The sequence below is a fragment of the Oryx dammah genome, unplaced genomic scaffold (genome assembly GCF_014754425.2).
Source record: "Oryx dammah isolate SB20612 unplaced genomic scaffold, SCBI_Odam_1.1 HiC_scaffold_8, whole genome shotgun sequence".
NCBI lineage: Eukaryota > Metazoa > Chordata > Mammalia > Artiodactyla > Bovidae > Oryx > Oryx dammah.
This window is the reverse complement of record NW_024070192.1, coordinates 19,178,302-19,197,610: the sequence shown is the minus strand read 5'-3', so window position 1 is coordinate 19,197,610 and position 19,309 is coordinate 19,178,302. Positions and strand designations below refer to the sequence as shown.

General features: G+C 47.2%; 1 non-coding gene and 1 pseudogene across 1 annotated transcript; both read left to right on the top strand.

The window, feature by feature from the left end:
• The first annotated feature begins 7,439 nt into the window (after positions 1 to 7,439).
• Positions 7,440 to 7,630, top strand: LOC120867500. The gene has a single exon (XR_005721924.1). It is a non-coding gene; the product is annotated as a U2 spliceosomal RNA (small nuclear RNA).
• A 5,707-nt stretch (positions 7,631 to 13,337) lies between these two features.
• On the top strand, positions 13,338 to 13,538 carry LOC120867502 (annotated as a pseudogene).
• The last annotated feature ends 5,771 nt before the right edge of the window (positions 13,539 to 19,309 follow it).

The following is a 19,309-nucleotide window of genomic DNA, read 5'->3' as shown; positions in this document are numbered from 1 at the left end:
ATATTTATTTATTTGGCCATGTTGGATCTTTATTTTATTTTTTAAATTTTGGCTGTGTCGGGTCTTCGTTGCTGCTCTAGCTTCTCACTGCAGTGGCTTCTCTTGTTGCTAAGCAAGGACTCCAGGGTACTTGGGCTTCAGTAGTTGCTGTGAGTGGGCTCAGTAGTTGCAGCTCCTGGGCTCTAGAGCACAGGCTCAGTGGTTGTGGCCCACGAGCTTAGTTGCTCCAAGGCATGTGGGATCTTCCTGGATCAGAAATCCAACCCATGTCTCCTGCATTTGCGGGCGGATTCTTTACCTCTGAGTCACGAAAGAAGCCCTACATTGGGTTTTAGTTGCAGTACACAGGATCTTTGTTGGGGCACAAGGGCTCCAGAGCATGGAGGGCTCAGTAGTCGTAGCATGTAGTTTCCCCAGGCTGCTCTGTCCATGGGGATCCTCCAGGCAAGAATACTGGAGTGGGGTTGCCTTGCCCTGCTTCAGGGGATCTTCCCAACCCAAGAACTGAACCCAGGTCTCCCCCATTTCAGGTGGATTCTTTACAGTCTGAGCCACCAGGGAAGCCTGAATACTGGAGAGGGTTGCCATTTCCTCCTCCATGGGATCTTCCCAACCCAGGGATCAAACCCAAGTCTCTTATGTCTCTTGCATTGCCAAGTGGGTTCTTTACCACTCGCACTGCTTGGGAAGTCCTGTGGGATCTTAGTTCCCCAATTAGGGTTTGAACCCACCCACGTCCCCTATATTGGAAGGTGGATTCTTAACCACTGGACCACCAGGAAAGTCCCTTTTTCTTCCTTTTTAAAAGAGGTGCTACTCCCTTCTCCTCCTAGCACCCAGGGGTGTTATATGCAACAATAGATACACAAAGTTTTCCAGGCACAAAATGTGAAGCTGAGGCTTGTCACTGGACATTTATTTTCACAACACGTATATCTTTCTATAAACTAATTCTACAGACATTTAGGTGGAAAATAACTATTATAAGAGGAAGAGAAAGGCACTTGACTGTCTCAGTAATTAAATGGGCAAAAGAGGTTGTGGGTTTCTGTTTGTATCCCTTTGTTTCTCCCTCTTCCTCTCTTCCTACCCTAGAAAGAGGGCTTCCGAGGTGGCTCAGTGGTAAAGAATCTACCTGACGATGCAGGAGATGCAGGCTCGATCCCTTGGTCAGGAAGATCCCTTGGAGGAGGGTATGGCAACCCTACTCTTGCCTGGGAAATTCCATGGACAGAGGAGCCTGGTGGGCTATAGTCCATGGGGCTGCAAACGGTTGGACAGACCCTAGAAAGAATAGGGTTCAAATGCAAAGATGCTAAGGGTGTGGGAGGTGGGTCAGGCTGAGTTAGGGGAACTGCTTTCAACCCTCTGAGCCTGTCCTCCTGCCAGAGGAAGGATTTTCAGGGTAAATCTGCCAAGACTGTGCCCCTTCCCTCCTCGTCTCTCTTTCGGAGCCTCTCTCCTGCTTCTGTACACCCTGCCTCTCCCAACCCCATCTCTGACCTCAGAGCTCCTTCCAGCTCTAGATTCCACTCCACGTCCCCCTTCACCCCTTCCAAACTGGATTTTAACTCATATCGGCCCTCGGGGAACTTTCTCGTGCTGCTACCTAATTGTAGTCACTTGGATATTTTCATCTTTCAATAAGGCTTGTTAGTATGCGAGACCCATAATCTTTTGTTGTGGAAGGAACAAAGTATAGTTAGATGTGTGGACCAGGTAAATCTCGAGAAATAGCAGCTGCATTGCTTATTAGGTGTGGGAACATGATCTAGCTGCTCTACTGCTCTGATCAAGGCTTCCCGGGATCAGGGTTTCCTTGATAGCTCAGTTGGTAAAGAATCTGCCTGCAATGCAGGAGACCCCCGTTCAATTCTTGGATTGGGAAGATCCCCTGGAGAAGTGAATGGCTACCCATGGGGAAAGGCTACCCACTTCAGTCTTCTGGCCTGGAGAATTCCATGGACTGTGTAGTCCATGGGGGTCACAAAGAGTTGGACACAACAGAGTGACTTTCGCTTTTATGGCTCTGATCAGTTTCCTCTCCTGCAGGATAGGGGTAATAATATTTCTACCCTAGAGGGGTTGTGATGACTAAAGGAAATAATCCATGTGACACAATAAACAGAGGCTTTTTTAATTACAGTATTTCACGAATTTAAGATGTCATCATTCGTGAGAGGTGCCCTTGTTTTCTCTAGACATGCTGCAATGTAAACACTGGCAGTGCTTTCTCCTGGCATCAAATGTAAGGTGCATCCTGGTTTCTGAGATATAAATATGTGAAAAATAGGGCTTCTCTGGTGGCTCTGTGGTAAAGAATCCACGTGCCAATGCAGGAGACACGGGTTCAATCCCTGATTCGAATAGATCCCACATGCTGTGGAGCAACTCAGCCCGTGTGCCACAACTACTAAGCTTGTGCTCTGGAGCCCAGGAGCCGTGACTATTGACTTCCTCGCGTCTAGAGCCTGTGCTCTGCAACAATGAAAATCACCGCAATGAGAAGCTCACACACCACAGCTAGAGAGTAGCCCAGTTCTCTGCAACTAGAGAAAGCTCGAGCATCAATCAAGATCCAGCACAGCCAAAAATAATAAATGAAACTATTCTTAAAAAAAAAAAAAAGGTGGATGTGCATCTTGGAATGGAGGAAATTAGGCATCATTATTGAGTGTGACACCTTCTGTTTGGGGCTGCTGAAAGACCACAAAGAAAATGTGGGCATTTGGAGATACTCACTGAGGCTCAATAATGCCAGACAAGTTTTGAAAAGCCCAGCTCTTGGTTGAGCCCAAGTTTTATGGATACAGTCTAGTTGCATAGGAAACTGGATCTCTAGTACACAAACACTTACTGTGTGCCAGGAGCTCCAGCACATTCAGGGGGGTGAGGAGCAGACTTTCTGCTGGCCCATGCACACCCTGATCTTGTTGCTGGGAAAAGCAATCTCCTTTTCCCACTGCAAAGACAGACACGGATCCAGTTCTGTTGCGAGTCATAAAAGTGAAAGCTTTTTGTTCTGTGACTGGGAAAAAGGAGAAGGAGGGGGAGAGAACTAAGAGCAAGAGGATGGGGCCAGACAGAAGGGAGAGAAGATTAGGAGAAAACAAGATGGTATTTCCCTCCAGGTCTCTTCAACTAGTTGTGGAAGCTGACAAGTGATGAAAAGAACCTGATGGAGCCATCCAAAAGGACCGGGTCGAAATTGAGATGAAGGCAGGGCTGCTGCAGGGCCAGGAAAAACAGACACAGTGAGCCTGGACTTGAAGAGGTGTCCTCCCCAGCTGGCAGGGGTCAGGCAGACCTCTGATGCCCAAGAATGGAACACTCAGAAGCACTCAGAGTTGGCAGCCTTGGCGTGGGCAGACCTTATCTGATTGTCAACGGCTTCCTGGGCAGCAAAGAGCATTGGACGTGGTGGAGTGGCAGCCAGAGGAGGAATGGCAGAACACGGGCAGGTGCCCCTTGCTGACCACAGGGGAAGGGTCATGTTCACCTGTGTGATCCCAGGACCCACACAGTGGCACGCACAGAGTAGGTGAGATACCGAAGAATCAGTTCAATCAAGAATCTTAAAAACAGGATATCACAAAGTTTTTTTTTTCTTTTTTAAAGAGAAGTCCAGAAATAGACACATACAGGCTGGTTTTTTTTTTTTTTTTCCTGCTCTAATTCTTCGTTGTGGTGCAGAGGCTTAATTGCCCCATAACATGACTGAGTGACTTCACTTTCACTTTTCACTTTCATGCATTGGAGAAGGAAATGACAACCCACTCCAGTGTTCTTGCCTGGAGAATCCCAGGGATGGGGGAGCCTGGTGGGCTGCCATCTATGGGGTCGCACAGAGTCGGACACGACTGAAGCGACTTAGCAGCAGCATATGGGCTCTTAGTTCTCTGACCAGGAACTGAACCCCTGTCCCCTGCATTGGAAGGGAGATTCTAAACCACTGGACTGCCAGGGAAGTATCACACATAGACTTTTTAATATGATAAAGGTGGCATCTGAGGGATTTCTGTGGCAGTCCACTGGTTAAGATTCTGAGCTTCCAATTCAGGGGGCATGGATTCAATCCCTGATCAGGGAACTAAGATTCCCTCATTTCTCTTTTGGCATGGCCAAAAGAGGAGAAAAAAAAAAAAAAAAAGACGGCATCTGAAACTGATGAGGAGATGGACTATTTTATATATGATGTTGGGACAACTGGGTAGCCATCCAGAAAAAATAAATACAGATCTATATCTGAATTCAAGTACTAGGACACATATGAAGTAAGTTAGAGATGGAAATGCAAAAATATCAACAATTCAAAGGATAGTGAGCAAAGGATATGAACACAATTCACAGAAAATAATAATGAATCTCAAGCAAATGAAAAATTGTACAACCTCACTCACAGTAAGAGATAACATTGGATAGTATGCAAAATTTGATAACACTGTTGGGCAAGGCTGCAGGAAACAGGCACTGGTTGAGAAGTCTGTCTGTGTTCTTCAGTCTCTGTTCTCGTTTATCATGTTCAACTCCCTGGGATCAATGATAACTCAGTCCATAGTGAGACTGGAGGACACTTGGACAAACGTTTGCCAGTCATCCACACCCCTGATGTTGCCTGAATTTTTATAGGCACTTTGGTCTGTACACATGGATGTGATCTGGCCGAGGGGCACTGACTCACATTAAGCAAACTCACGAGAAGGTGGTGCATGAACCAGAAGGCTCAGTCATTCATTTACAAAGGGAGATACTCCTTTGCAATCACAGACCATGCATGTCTTCAACCCAAGGCACCCCATTCCAAAGATCAAAATACATAGGGATCTTAACTAGTGAACTCAAGATGGCCTGATAAACATGGAAGCAAGCAGAAATGTAGTGAAACAGTATCATAATAATTACTACAAGCCGGGAGGTTTGATCTGTAATTGTACAAATTGCATTATTTAATATTTACACATTTATTTACTTAGGAAAAATATACTAAGTGCCTAGTATATGCCAGACCTTATTCTAAAGATTGAGGATTTAAATGTGGATAAAACAGACAAAGGTCTCTGCAGCTTACATACTATTAGGCTAAAAGCAATATATAAATGTATAAAATGTAAGGTGATACATGCTATGGAGTAAAATAAAACCAGGTAAGGGAGAGTAGGGGCCCTGGGTGAGTGAGGGAAGATTAAGCACAGGATTACATGTTAATATTCTCATTTTCTAGTTGAAGAGGCTAAGCTACAGAGAAGTGTCTTGCCTAAGATATTTTCCCTAATGCTTGTTCTTACCTGTTAACTGTATGCCAGGTATGTCTCATAATTCCTAAGATTATGTCTAGTAATTTCTCGTCTCATTATCTCCAATTTACAGATAATAGATTGAAGACAGAGGGTTAAGCAAGGAGGTCAAGTCATGACTAGGCCATGTGATTATTAACAGGTAAACAGGGATTAGAGGCCAAGTGTTCTAAGTCTCTACTCTTAACTGCTGTACCAGACAGCTTGTTCTTATCTCTCTACAGAAGACTTGTGTGTCAGGCTGAGCAACACTTATTCTTATACTGGGCTGGACACACAAGAATGGCTCTTTCTTTGCCCTTTTCTAGATCCCATACTCTTGGCTTCAGATGGATTTGTCCTCTTCCCCTGTGTGGTCTTAGGCAGAGCTGCTTAACCTCTCTGTCTCAACCAGTCCATCTGTAGGTAAACTTTGAAAGTCTGATATAAGGAAAACACTTAGTGCAAACCTTGGCCCAAACAATGTTTCTTATTGCGTTGTCTCTCTGTGATACCATTGCTCATTTGTCTCAGTGTCACAGCTATGCCACCTTCATTGGAACCTCATTGGTTGGACACCAGGATCCACATTCTAGATTACTAAACCAAGGTCACCTCCTTAGCTCCCTTTTATGCCTTCAAGTTGGATTCAAGATTGCCAGGAGAAACATCAATAACTTAAGATAAACAGGTGACACTACTCTGATGGCAGAAAATGAAGAGGAACTAAAGAGTTGCTTGATGAAAGTGAAAGAGGAGAGTGAAAAAACTAGCTTAAAAGTCAGCATTCAAAAAACTAAGATCAGTAGCATTCAGTCCCATCACTTCATGGCAAATAGGTGGAGAAACAATGGAAACAGTGACAGACTTTTCTTGGGCTCCAAAATCACTGCAGATGGTGACTGCAGCCATGAAATTAAAAGACACTTGCTCCTTGGAAGAAAAGCTATGACAAACCTAGACAGTGTATTAAAAAGCAGAGACATTACTTTGCTAATGAAGGTCTGTCTAGTCAAAGCTATGCTTTTTCCAGTAGTCATGTATGGATGTGCAAGTTGGACCATAAAGATGGCTGACCACCAAAGAATTGATGCTTTTGTACTGTGGTGTTGGAGAAGACTCTTGGGAGTCCCTTGAACTGCAGAGAGATCAAAACCAGTCAGTACTAAAGGAAATCAATCCTGAATATTCATTGGAAGGACTGATACTGAAGCTCCGATACTTTAGCCACCTGATGTAAGGAGCCAACTCATTAGAAAAGAACGCGATGCTGGGAAAGAGTGAAGGCAGAAGAAGGTGACGACAGAGGATGAGATGGCCAACTCAATGGACATGCATCTGGGCAAGCTCCGGGAGATGGTGAAGGCCAGGGAAGCCTGGCGTGCTGCAGTCCATGGGGTCGCAAAGAGTTGGACACGACTGAGCGACTGAACAACAACAACCCCACAAGACAGGCTTTAAGGGTTCCACCTCTCAGCTGGAGAATTAGAGCTCTGGAGGTTGAGGGGTTTGCCCTAGGGGCCTGCAGCCGGGGCAGGGTGGGGATTCTGACAACAGGGCAGCAGTACTCGGAGGGCCAGATCTAGGGTCTCAAGTTCTCTCGATAGCCCCTGGTAGGCTACAGTAGACAGACACTCCCAGAGTCCCAGCCTCCGAGTGGGTTATGGCTGGACAGAGCCAATCCATGGGACCCTGTTGTTTTCACAATGAAGACCAGAGAACTTTTTTCGTACTCGGACCAGTCGGCTGGTCAATTTCACAGAGCCTTTTCTCGGTTCGCCCAACCCCAACTTCTCCAAATCCTGCCTCTCCCCATGAGCCAGTGCCAAGGAAGAGCTCCGCCCCAGCCCAGCTTCCGCTTGTGCGCGCAGAAACCAAGAGAAGCTGGCTGTCAACTCGCAAGGCTACACCCACCGTCGCAGAAAGGGCGGGGCATGCAAATTAGAAATGGCGCCTCCGTCAGGGAATGACAAAGTTACAGCAGGTATATAAATTCTCTCCTACAATGTAGAGAATAAAAAATTTGCACGAGAGTCCAGTACAGTACCATTCACAGTAGTGTCCACGAAGCAGAGGAAAGGAGACCTGAAGGGAGCGGGGACCCGGTCACCCTGAGTGGAATATGCAGGACTGCAGGACGGTGACAGCGACGGGCGGTGACCCAGTATCGCTTCTCGGCCTTTTGGCTAAGATCAAGTGTAGTATCTGTTCTTATCAGTTTAATATCTGATACGTTCTCTATCCGAGAACAATATATTAAATGGGTTTTTGGAGCAAGGAGTTGGAATAGGAGCTTGCTCCATCCACTCCACGCATCGACCTGGTATTGCAGTACTTCCAGGAACGGTGCACCCCCTCAGGGGAATATCTTTGGTAATAAAAATTAGATTTAAACAGGGCTTTTTTCAATGCCTATGTAACTTTGGGATTAAATGTCAGTTCATACTGTTAAAACTACTTTCTTGTAAATAGTGTGGGGTATACTATTTCAAATTTCGCCATACTTCAAAAAAATTTAGTTTGTAGTGGTGAACTAGCACTTTGAATGTTGTTTATTTATTTTTTGTTTGTTTTAGGAAGGTTGAAACATGAACTAACAGTTTCTCTACTTTAGACTTTTATTCCACAGAACTTTTGTAATTTTTTATTGTCCAGGCTGCAGTGTAACATATCATATTGATTCATGTTTTCCGTGGTATGAACTCTTGAAAAAAAAAGTGGGAAGGTGCTGGCACACCAGAAATCTGACAAAGCACAGTGAACTTAGTGAGAAGAGAAGTGATACTACAGTAAAACAAGAAGGCTGCAATGTTTAGGGGTTCCTATTGTGGAGCACCAGCTGCAACACTCTCTCCTAGTTCAGTTCAGTTCAGTCACTCAGTCGTGTCTGACTCTTTGCGACCCCATGAACCGCAGCATACCAGGCCTCCCTGTCTATTACCAACTCCTGGAGTTTACCCAAACTCATGTCCATTGACTTGGTGATGCCATCCAACCATCTCATCCTCTGTCATCCCCTTCTCCTCCAGCCTTCAATCTTTCCCAGCATCAGGGTCTTTCTCAAATGCGTCAGCTCTTTGCATCAGGGGGCCAAAGTATTGGAGTTTCAGCTTCAACATCAGTCCTAATGAACACCCAGGACTGATCTCCTTTAGGATGGACTAGTTGGATCTCCTTGCAGTCCAAGGGAGTCTTCTCCAGCACCACAGTTCAAAAGCATCAATTCTTCGGTGCTCAGTTTTCTTTATAGTCCAACTCTCACATTCATACATGACTACTGAAAAACCATAGCCTTGACTAGATGGACCTTGTTGGCAAAGTAATGTCTCTGCTTTTGAATATGCTGTCTAGTTGGTCGTAACTTTCCTTCCAAGGAGTAAGCGTCTTTTAATTTCATGGCTGCAATTACCATCTGCAGTGATTTTGGAGCCCCCCAAAATAAAGTTAGCCACTGTTTCCCCATCTATTTGCCATGAAGTGATGGGACCAGATGCCATGATCTTAGTTTTCTGAATGTTGAGCTTTAAGCCAACTTTTTCACTCTCCTCTTTCACTTTCATCAAGAGGCTCTTTAGTTCTTCTTCACTTTCTGCCATAAGGGTGGTGTCATCTGCATATCTGAGGTTATTGATATTTCTCCCAGCGATCTTGATTCCAGCTTGTTCTTCATCCAGCTCAGCCTTTCTCAAAGGAGAGGTAAATTGTTTCCTCTTTCAACAGTGACCACAGAGAAGAGAGCACAGGGCCTAGTTGGGCCTCTGAGAGTTCTGGAAACTTCAAACAATTCTACACAAAAAAATCCTGCCTGGGCTCATAAGCCATGTGACCCAAAAGATATTCGGCTTGGAGCTGGGCCTGGGCCAGAAACGAGTACAAAGCTAGCAAGTGAGGTGAGGCAAGCCCACTGCTTGGCTCAGTGGACCTGGCAGACCCTATTATCTTAGAGACGGGCAGGTGAGTGAAGGGAAGTCAGGGACTTGGTGGTAAGCTAAAGTGGGGATTGCAATGCAGGGCCTCAGGGCTCTAGAGCCAGGACACGACACTCACAGCAACAGAGGCTTGTCCATGTTCCCAAAAGCAGCTTCTGGCAAACTACTAGGCATTTGTAGAGACAGATGGCCACCATGGGACAGAGACCATGAGCCACAAACTGTATAGAAGGCCTCCAAGACTGAAAACTTGGTCAGGCCCACAACAGCAGCCAACCTAGGAAGTGGTTTGTCAGGATTGAGGAGGAGGAGGGCACTGGACAATCAACAGACAGAATAACTCCACCAGCACTTGTAGCTGGCCATCCCCGGCCTGGCCCAATGAGCGCACGAACAGTGGGCCACTGTGGCAGGCAACGGAGGACACAATGGGCCCCATACTTCTTGGGGACCTCAATCCTGAACTCCATGGAGTCACAGGGCCCAGTCACTTCTTGGGTTGGGTTGGGTGAGGTGGAAAGCTGGACTCCTCTAGCTGCCAACTTGGTTCAGAACTTCTTTCCTCCTTCCTGCCTTTTATCGTTCAAAGCATTAACCTTCCCTACTGTCAACCTCCTGCATTCCTCACTCTGTCTCAGTAAGTCCTTCCCCGATGACCTAACTCATACTATAACTCAGACTCTGAAAGTCAACTGTTTATAAACATTTATATATTATATCCATTTATATAATTCACATCTGTGCAATTAAAAAAAAAGAAACTTGGAAAAAAATATTTGCAAATCTATCACAGGTAGGGTGAATCTCAGCATTCTACAAAGAGACCTGAGAATGTGATCAGAAAAGAGCAAACCACTGAATAAAATTTGGCTAAAAAAATCACACAGTTCTGGGACTTCCCTGGTGGTGCAGTGGTTAAGAATCTGCCTTGCAATGAAGGTGGTAATGGTTCAATCCCTGGTCCCAGAAGATCCCACATGCCACAGAGCAACTGAGCCCGTACACCACAGCTGCTGAGCCCTCTAGAGCCTGTGCTGCAACAAGTGAAGCTGCTGTGATGACAGTCGCATGCACCACAACTAGAGAGTAGCCCCCGCTTGGCACAACTAGCGAAAGACCGCATGCAGCAATGAAGGCCCAGCACAGCCAAAAATTAAAAAAAATTTTTAATCAAATTCTTGGGAAAGATAAGAAATATCATTGTTTAGAGGCAGAAGAGAGTCATGACAAGAAAGGGACAGAAGGACATCTTCTTAGGAGATAGTAATGCTTTTTCTCAAGCAGAGTAATGGTTAGTTACAATTGTGTGTTTACTTTGTGACATTTAATCAAGTTTTACACTTACATCATTTTTGTATGCTGTCCTTCAATAAAGTCTTTAAAATTAGTTGTAATAAATATGATTTTTCATACAACTATAACAAGAGAAATGCATATTTAAACAACAATGAGATAGAATCTATAACCTGTGAGTTTGGCAAAAATGCAAGAGTCTGACAATGTACCTGGTTCCCCAGGCTGCAGAAACAGGAAATGCTTGAGACCTCTGCGGGTCATCCTAGTCCCATCCTGACCTGTTACTCCTAACTCCTTCAGGGCAAGGATATCAGCGTCTCTGAGGATACAATACTTTAGTGAAGGCACATGGCATCTGGATGAGGTCTGGGGCCAGCAGCAGAACTTCTGTCTGAGCAGAGAACAGGGCATGGTGGGGTTTCCCCTGGTGGCTCAGACAGTAAAGAACCTGCCTACAACGCAGGACACCCAGGTTTGATCCCTGGGTCAGGAAGATCCCCTTGAGGAGGGCATGGGAACCCACTCTAGTGTTCTTGACTGGAGAATCCCATGAACAGAGGAGTCTGGCGGGCTACAGTCTGGGATTGCAGAGTCGGACACAACTGAACAACTAATACTTTCACAGGGCATGATGGGGAAGGGGTACTAACTCAAGTTAAGCAAGCTCCCAAGGGTGCTATGAATGAACTAGAAGGTGATGTAAATCACTTTAATGTGAGACACTCCCTTGCAGGAATGTAACTGTCTGAGGATCAATTCCCAGATACCTGGGAAACCATAAAATGACCACTGAGGAACATGGAACCAAGCAGAGAGATCATGACTTGGGGAAGCCTGAAGAGCCATTATAATAACCACGTGTCAGGGGCTGGGTAAGTGTAACTGATATAATATATAGTTTAATACTTATCCTACCACTCGTCCATACCATAAATGGATGTAGATGCTGGGCACTAGCTAATGACTGTGACAGAGTGATGGAAAAAGCAGTCCAAGTGAGAATCTTCCCAGTCATTAGGGTGGAGGGGCAGAAGGGGAGGCAGATGGTAGAATCATAGACAAAGCACACATATAGCATGTCAGGTCTGGTGCAAGCTAGAAGGCAAAACCAGGTTGGGGCATGGAGGAGCACCTCTGGTGGCAGAAGGGAGGGAGATTGCTCAAAACGGGGCCCAAGTTAGGTTTTCTTAGGATCAAGATTCACACTGGGAGATGACAGCTCAGAGGAGTGTCTGGCAAAATCTCTCTTTATCCCTAGTGTTTGCTAGTTGAGGGCTGACTCCTGCCAGGTGTGTCCAGAGGGGACCTCAGAGCTAATCTGTCCAGAAGGTTATTAGGGTTCCCTAAGGAGTGAAACAGATCACTCCCCGCACCCTTCTCCTCCCACAGGAGACAGGGAAAACCCAAGCCGGCAAGGAACCAGAGAGCCAGAAGCCAAGGCAGGCTCAGGTGAGGACTTGACCCCAGGTGCCACCCACCCTTATCAAAACCATGGTGCTGTGGGCCTGGCGCCAGCAAATCCATGTGTGTGCCACCAGCAACCTTGCTGTCCTTCAGTGTCGCCTTCCTCTTCTTGTGGCTTTCCCCCTTTTCTCATGGAAAGTGTACGGCGGGCGCAGCGACCTCTAGCGCCACAGCAGTTTCTGCAGAGCGACGGGGGCCAGGACAGTGCCAAGGACAGAACTAGAAGGGTCGACCACGCCCCTGGGGCGGAGAAAGGCAGGGTATGCAAATAGGATCCGCCTCTGTGGAAGGATGGGCGGGGGGTGCGAAAAGGGATCTGAACGTTCTAGACAACTAGTGCAGTCACTGGTCTGGCCTCCCATCAGTGAGCGGGACCTGTGCTTCAGAACCCGGCAGATCTTGGAACACCGTGATCAACTCCTCAGGTCAACTGCCTTCTAGCTGAGTGACCCAGGGCAAGTTTCTCAGCCTCTCTGGTCTCGTTGATCACGACGGGGAAATGAAGATGATAACAGTGTCAATCCTCTCTAGATGATAACAGTGTCAATCCTCCTCAATCCAAGTGGGCTCGATCATAGCAAAGAATGCAGGGCAGTGCCTGGCAGGTGGCTGTCGTGAGGTCAGGGATCTTTCCCCTCAGGTTCGACTGAACTAGAGAGTCGGTTAGGGCCGACTGTGATAGTCTCACAGACCCTGCAGCTCTCTAGCTGCTTAGCGGAGAACGGAGGAAAGACTAGTGCGCCCGCCTGGCGACCCCGGGGTCTCAATTAAGGAGCCTAGCCATTACGCGGGGTACGGAGACCGGTTCTCAGTTAAGGCGGTTCCTGCCTCTCCCCTTCCTCGCCTTCGTAATTCTCTCTCTGCTCAAGCTGTGGGCTCTGTCTGCCTGGCGGCCCCTGACAAACCCTAATCTCCCAAATGCACAGTCATGATGACCCAGGATTTGCTTTGCGAGCAAGCCGGCCGGTGTCGTCCTGCAGCTCCCTCCATCGACCCCCTGAGGCGGCCAACTGCAAAACCCCTGCGTTTTCCCCGGAGCTGGAAAGTGTGCGGCGAGCGCAGCGACCTCCAGCGCCACAGCAGCTTCTGCAGAGCGGCTGGGGCCAGGAGTACGGACGGTGCCGAGCTGAGCTGGACGGTGGTGGTCACGCCCCTGAGGGGCGGGGCGGAGCATGTAAATCAGGGCCCTCCTCTGCGGAAAGATGGGCAGGGTTGCAAAAAGGGATGTGAATGTTGTAGAGAACAAGTGCAGTTTCACTGTTCTGGAACAGACATAGGAGAGTAAGCCAGAAATGTCCAGTGAGGGTTGGGATGCTCGCCGTGCGTTTACTGGAGCTGAAGGGAGGACGGTGAGAGCTAGGACAGAGCATATGGTATCGCTTCTCCACCTTTTGGCTAAGATCAAGTGTAGTATCTTCTTATCAGTTTAATATGTGATATGCCCTCTATCCGAGGACAATATATTAAGTGGGTTTTTGGAGCAGGGAGTGGGAATAGGTGGCTCAGATGGTAAAGCGTCTGCCTGCAATGCGGGAGACCCGGCCCGGGTTCGATCCCTGGGTTGGGAAGATCTCCTGGAGAAGGAAACGGCAACCCACTCCAGTACTCTTGCCTGGAGAATCCCACGGACGGAGGGGCTTGGTAGGCTACAGTCCATGGGGTCGCAAAGAGTCGGACACGACTGAGCGACTTCACTTTCACTTGTTCACTCCACGGACAGACTTTGTCTTGCAATACCTCCGGGAATGGTGCACCCCTCTCAGGGAAACGAGAAAGTATGAACAATAGACTTGTTACATCTTTTTCAGTGTCTTCCTCATCTTTTTGTTACTGGGTACAGATCTATACAGGGCTTTCTGTTTTGTTTTGCCAATGTGTGTTTTTCTATTTTCTTGTTTGGGCAGTTTAATTAGGAGTACTATTTCTTGTAAGGGTTATATCCATGCACCAATTTTATGTTAAATTTCTCTTTTATCTTTTAAAGCACTGTAATAAGGCTGTTTCCAGCTCCCTTAGTAGTTTTGTTTGTCTTTAGTACTGGATTATTTCTTCTATCCAGTGACAAGGCACTGCTCTCAACACCTAACAGAACTTTGAAACAGTTCAGGGTTGCTGGAGTCCCCAGGGGAAGACTCTCAGCTCTGGGAATTTTTTAAATTCAAGATTCCACCCAAGTGTGCTTTTCCTAAAAGAAGAAACTGAAGAACAGAAAGATTAAGAAGCTTGTCCAAAGTCACCCAGATAGAAATTAGCAGAAGTGAGCTGTGAACAATCGTTGTACAACAGAAAACATCTACATTTCCTGGGCCTCACACCCAAGAAGGAAATTGTCATTTGATTATCTGATAAGGGCGCTGAAACTGGCAATCTCACCCCACCTTGCATCCTTTGCCTTCTCCAGGAAAGGTGTTGATGAACAAATGAGAAGGAGGTAGTGGGGCAAGTTGGGGGTGAAGGAAGCGGCCCAGTTTGTCAGGACGACACCAGGTTGTGGGCCTACCCAAGTCCAGTCTCCTTTAAATGGGAACTCCAGTCCCCACTTCCAAATCCGCCCTGGGGCCCAGGAACCCTTCCTCCATTAGTGACCATTTCCTGGCAGCCTCACCTCTGCAGCCCTTTCTGTCCACAAGATCACAGCCCAGGACAGGGTGCATTGGAGGAAACGTTACAGAGAATATTTGAATGTTCTTACTTTAAGCGTTCATAGATGGAGTGCTCGTCAGGTTGAAGGTCTCAGTGCCTGCCCTCATGAAATGGACATTATAAAGAGGAAGAGGGAGAGACACACAATGACTCAAGAGGCTCATTTCAGATAGTGATACAAGCCATGAAGGAAAACAGAGAAATGTGCTAGAGAGTGACTGGGGAGAGAGCTATTTTACATGGGGGAGGGGTGCTCATGAAGGCCTCTCCAATGGTGACATCAGAGGCAAGATTAATTGGCCAAGACTCAAGGAAGAATTCCAGACAGAAGGGCAGACTAGCCGGCACCTATCTAGTTCCTCCCATTGGCTCCCTTTCCTGGGTCAGATTCCAGTTGCTGACTGATGTTCTTCGTCAGAGCTGGATCCCCACCAGACTAAGTGCTGAGCCCAGAAGCTGGTTCTTCACAACCACAGCTCTGTAGTGCCCAGCACTGTGCTGGCCACACAGTAGGCAATCAGGAACTCTTCCATGTTTCATGACTACATGATGGTTTGACTAAATATACTCAAGGAGTTCCTTAAGGAGTTCCTTGAGTGTCGGAACCAAGCACCCAGCCCTAGTTGGGAGTTTCCTGGTCTGTGGTCCTTGAGACCTTGGGGGTTGGGAGGGATACCTATAAAACCCTGCACTTTCAGGAAAGGTCTGGGTAATACTGAACCCTCAGGATTTTACTGAGGAGGAGAGAGTTCTTGGAGGAGAAAATCAGAGGCCATGGGAGGGATGGAACTGGAGAGAGAGGCTGCCCCTGCCAACCAAAGCCTGGCGGGCTGAACCCTGGACTGAGAGTCATCATGAGTCCTGTCCTGTCAAGTAAACTGCCTTGGAAAAGCCACCTCGCCCTGGGAGCCTTGGTTTCCTCTGCATGCAATGAGGGGCTTAGATGATTCCAGGTCCATTTCCCCAAAACAGCCCAGGCTCTGAAGTAGGGAAAAGTACAGGATGGGTGGAGCTCACCTAGGAAGAAGCTGAGGACATCCTTGTCTCCAAAGCATCCCAACTGAGTACCTGAGTGCAAATCTGAAGGGAGGAGAGGAGTCTGCAGGAGGAGGGATGGAAGGGGAGTGGAAGTCCAGGAGCGGCTTCAGACTGGAAATCACAAAGAGCCATATTTCAAATGCCAGCTATGCTTCCTCAAGAATAAAACAAAGAGGGAATTCCCTGGCTGTCCACTGGTTACAATTCTCTTCTTCCACAGCACAGGGCACAGGTTACATCCCTGGTTGGGGATTTAACATCCCAAGGCCAAAAACTAAATAAATAAAATGGAGGAAACACAACCTACTAATTAGAATGAGTGTGAAAAAAAAAAAACAAAGTAAGAAAAACTGTGGGAAGGGGGTCTTAGAGACCCTTTTCTCCCGCCAGGGGCCCATTCAGAGGTAACTCACCCAAAACCAAGTCCCAGAGTCCAGGCCAGGGCAGAAAAGGAGCAGATGCTGCCCTCTGGTGGATGAGTCTGTCACTGCCTAAGTCTGAAGAAAAGGGGAGGAGTCGAGTTGGACAGGTTCCTTTCTTTCCTTCTGGGGTCTTTCTGTTTGTTTCTTTTTCTGGCCATGCCACCCAGTTTGTGGGACCTTAAATCCCATACCAGGTATTGAGCCCTTGCCCTTAGCAGTGAAAGCGTGGAGTTCTAACCTCTGAACTGCCAGGGAATTTCCCTGGAGTCATCCTTTCAGACAGGACCTTCACTACAGTTTGAGGTTAAGAATAGAAAAGCCACCCTTTTCAAGTGGTTTTTGTGGAGGTAAGATCAGATGTAAATGAACATTTTCTGAGCAGGAAATCTGATTTCAGCGACATTTCTCATGCTTTTCCTGAGGGCCTAATAGCTGGTGCGGGGAAGGCAGAGGTGGGAGGAGGCTGGAGGCTGGAGAAGGTTGGGAAGAGGCAATTGCAGCAGGTTGTGGTCTCTTAGGAGACAGATCCACCCGGGGACAGATTCCAGCCAGCGTCCATCTACACAGGAGACTGGCACTGGGGGAGGCCTTGGGTGATCAGCAAGAAACAGCAGCCAGACCCATAGGCGCAACAGCCAACAACTTCGAGGAGGAGGAGGAACCAGCCCACCAGAGAGAGACAGAGAGGTGAGTTGAGGGGCGAGAATCAGGCTGTGCAGGGAACTCGCTGTCTGCCAGTTATCCAAGCTGAGAGACTCTTTAGAGCTTTCACAATAGGCGCCAATCCCCAGAGACTTTATTGGTTTGACTGAAAAAAAGAATTTACTTATCTGGCTGTATCCAGTCTTAGTTGTGGCACACAGGCTCCTGAGCACTCAGACTTAGTTGCCTCGAAGCATGGGGGAATCTTAGGTCCAGACCAGGAATCAAACTGTGTCCCCAGCATAGCGAGGCGAATGCTTAACCACTGGATCACCAGAAACTCCCTGATTCAGCTTCTTTTTATTTATTTATTTATTTATTATTTTACTTTACAATTCTGTATTGGTTTTGCCATACATTGACATGAATCCACCACGGGTGTACATGCGTTCCCAAACATGAACCCCCCTCCCACCCCCCTCCCCACAACATCTCTCTGGGTCATCCCCGTGTACCAGCCCCAATCAGCTTCTTGATTTCATAGATTTCTGTCAAGTCACCCATGTTGTTTGACCCACATTGGGAGAGAACATAGCTTTGAATGGATGCATGCTCAAATTTGGGAATTTGCCAGTATCATGTAGCTGCTAAGTTGCTTCAGTTGTGTCCGACTCTGTGCGACCCCATAGACGCAGCCCACCAGGCTCCTCTGTCCCTGGGATTCTCCAGGCAAGAACACTGGAGTGGGTTGCCATTTCCTTCTCCAAGTATCACGTAGAGGACTTGATAAAAACAGAGCTGGGGCCTCCTTCCAGAATTTCTGATCAAGAAATTTGAAGAATTTGTCAGGCCCATGGTAAGCACATTATACATTGTCTCATTGGACCCTCAACCATTCATTCAACACTTATTCATCAAGAGTCAAGTACGTTCAGAGCACTACCATAGGTGCTGATAATACACCTGCAAACAAAATATTTACCCATCAAGGTGAAAGACATTACAGGACTAATGGCTGTATATTTGTGAATATACCTACATTCTATGTGTCTGTGTCCATATCTACATGTATATCTATGCCATGTGAGCATAATGGGTATCAAAGCAACTTGGCAGCCCAGCAGAAACATAAGACCAGGGAAAGTGGGATATGAAACAGGAATCCGCAGGGTGAGTAGGTAGAGATAGTTCACAAGACTGTAAATTGGAATTAAATGCCTATTTTACAGGTAAGAAGTAACTTTCCCTAGGGTATACTCAACAAGACATCCCACTGTGCTTTCATTTCCATGGGTAGATTCACTAGTATCCTCATCAGAGAGGCATTCTTAACATCCCCAGTTAGAATATCAGGACCCTTGGTTAGCAGGATACTTGAATGCCAATCCTGACTTCTTTTCACATTAGGCAAGTTTCTTAGCCTCTCAGCACTTCCATCTGTAACAATGCTTTCAATAAATATATGTCACAAACAAAGCTTTTTTCCCCTTAGGCCATGCTGTGTGGCTTTTGGAATCCCAGTTCTCTGGGCTCCTGCACTGAAAATACTGAAGCCTAACCACTGGACCACCAAGTAATCCCTTCCCAGGTAAATTTAAATATTCTTAGGCATATAAAAAAATAAAGAGGAGTGAGTGAAATTAAGTTTAATATGGTTTTTACTCAAGATATCTCAAATTCTGGTGGTCCAGTGGTTAGAACTCCATGCTTTCCAATGACAAGAGCAGGGGTTCCATCCCTCTTCTGGGTTCTGGTAAACCCTTGCAAAACCCCCACAAACAAAACCCAATGTCTAAAATATCATTTCAATATGTTAATATCATTACAGAGATTCTTTTTTACAATTTTTAATACTAAGTCTTTGAAATCCCTATGCGTTTTTTCCACTTTCAATACCTCTGAATTGGGAGGAACCACTAGCCCAGACTCTGATGCTGGGAGGAATTGGGGGCAGGAGGAGAAGGGGACGACAGAGGATGAGATGGCAGGATGGCATCACCGACTCGATGGACAAGAGTTTGGGTGAACTCCGGGAGTTGGTGGTGGACAGGGAGGCCTGGCGTGCTGCAGTTCATGGGGTTGCAAAGAGTCGGACACGACTGAGCAACTGAACTGAACTGAACTGACCAGCCCAGAGTTCTCTGGCTGCATGTGGCTAGTGGGTGTGACGGCTCAGATCAACAGAGTGTTTCCTGTTGTTTAGTCGCTGTGTCCGACTGTTTGGGACCTTGTGACCCACCAGGCTCCTGCGTCCATGGGATTTCCTAGGCAAGAACACAGCCCTGGGTTTCCATTTCCTCCTCTAGGGGATATTTCCGACCCAGGAATCTAGCCAGTGATTCTTGTCTTGCAGGCAGATTCTTGACAATCTGAGCCACCAGCGAGGCCCACAGCTGAGGAGGAGGGGTAGGGAAACGAGGGCCTGGGCGGAGGGAACTTTCGGTAGGAAACCCGGGATGGGTTTGGTTCGTAGAAGCGCCGAAGGACAAGGGCGCTGGAGTTGCAGTGATCCCCTCCCGCGGCCCGGCCCCGCCCTCCGCCTCCACGAGCCCCGACCCTTCCCCACTGTGGGCCATCCGCCTTCCGCCTGGCCGGGAAGCCC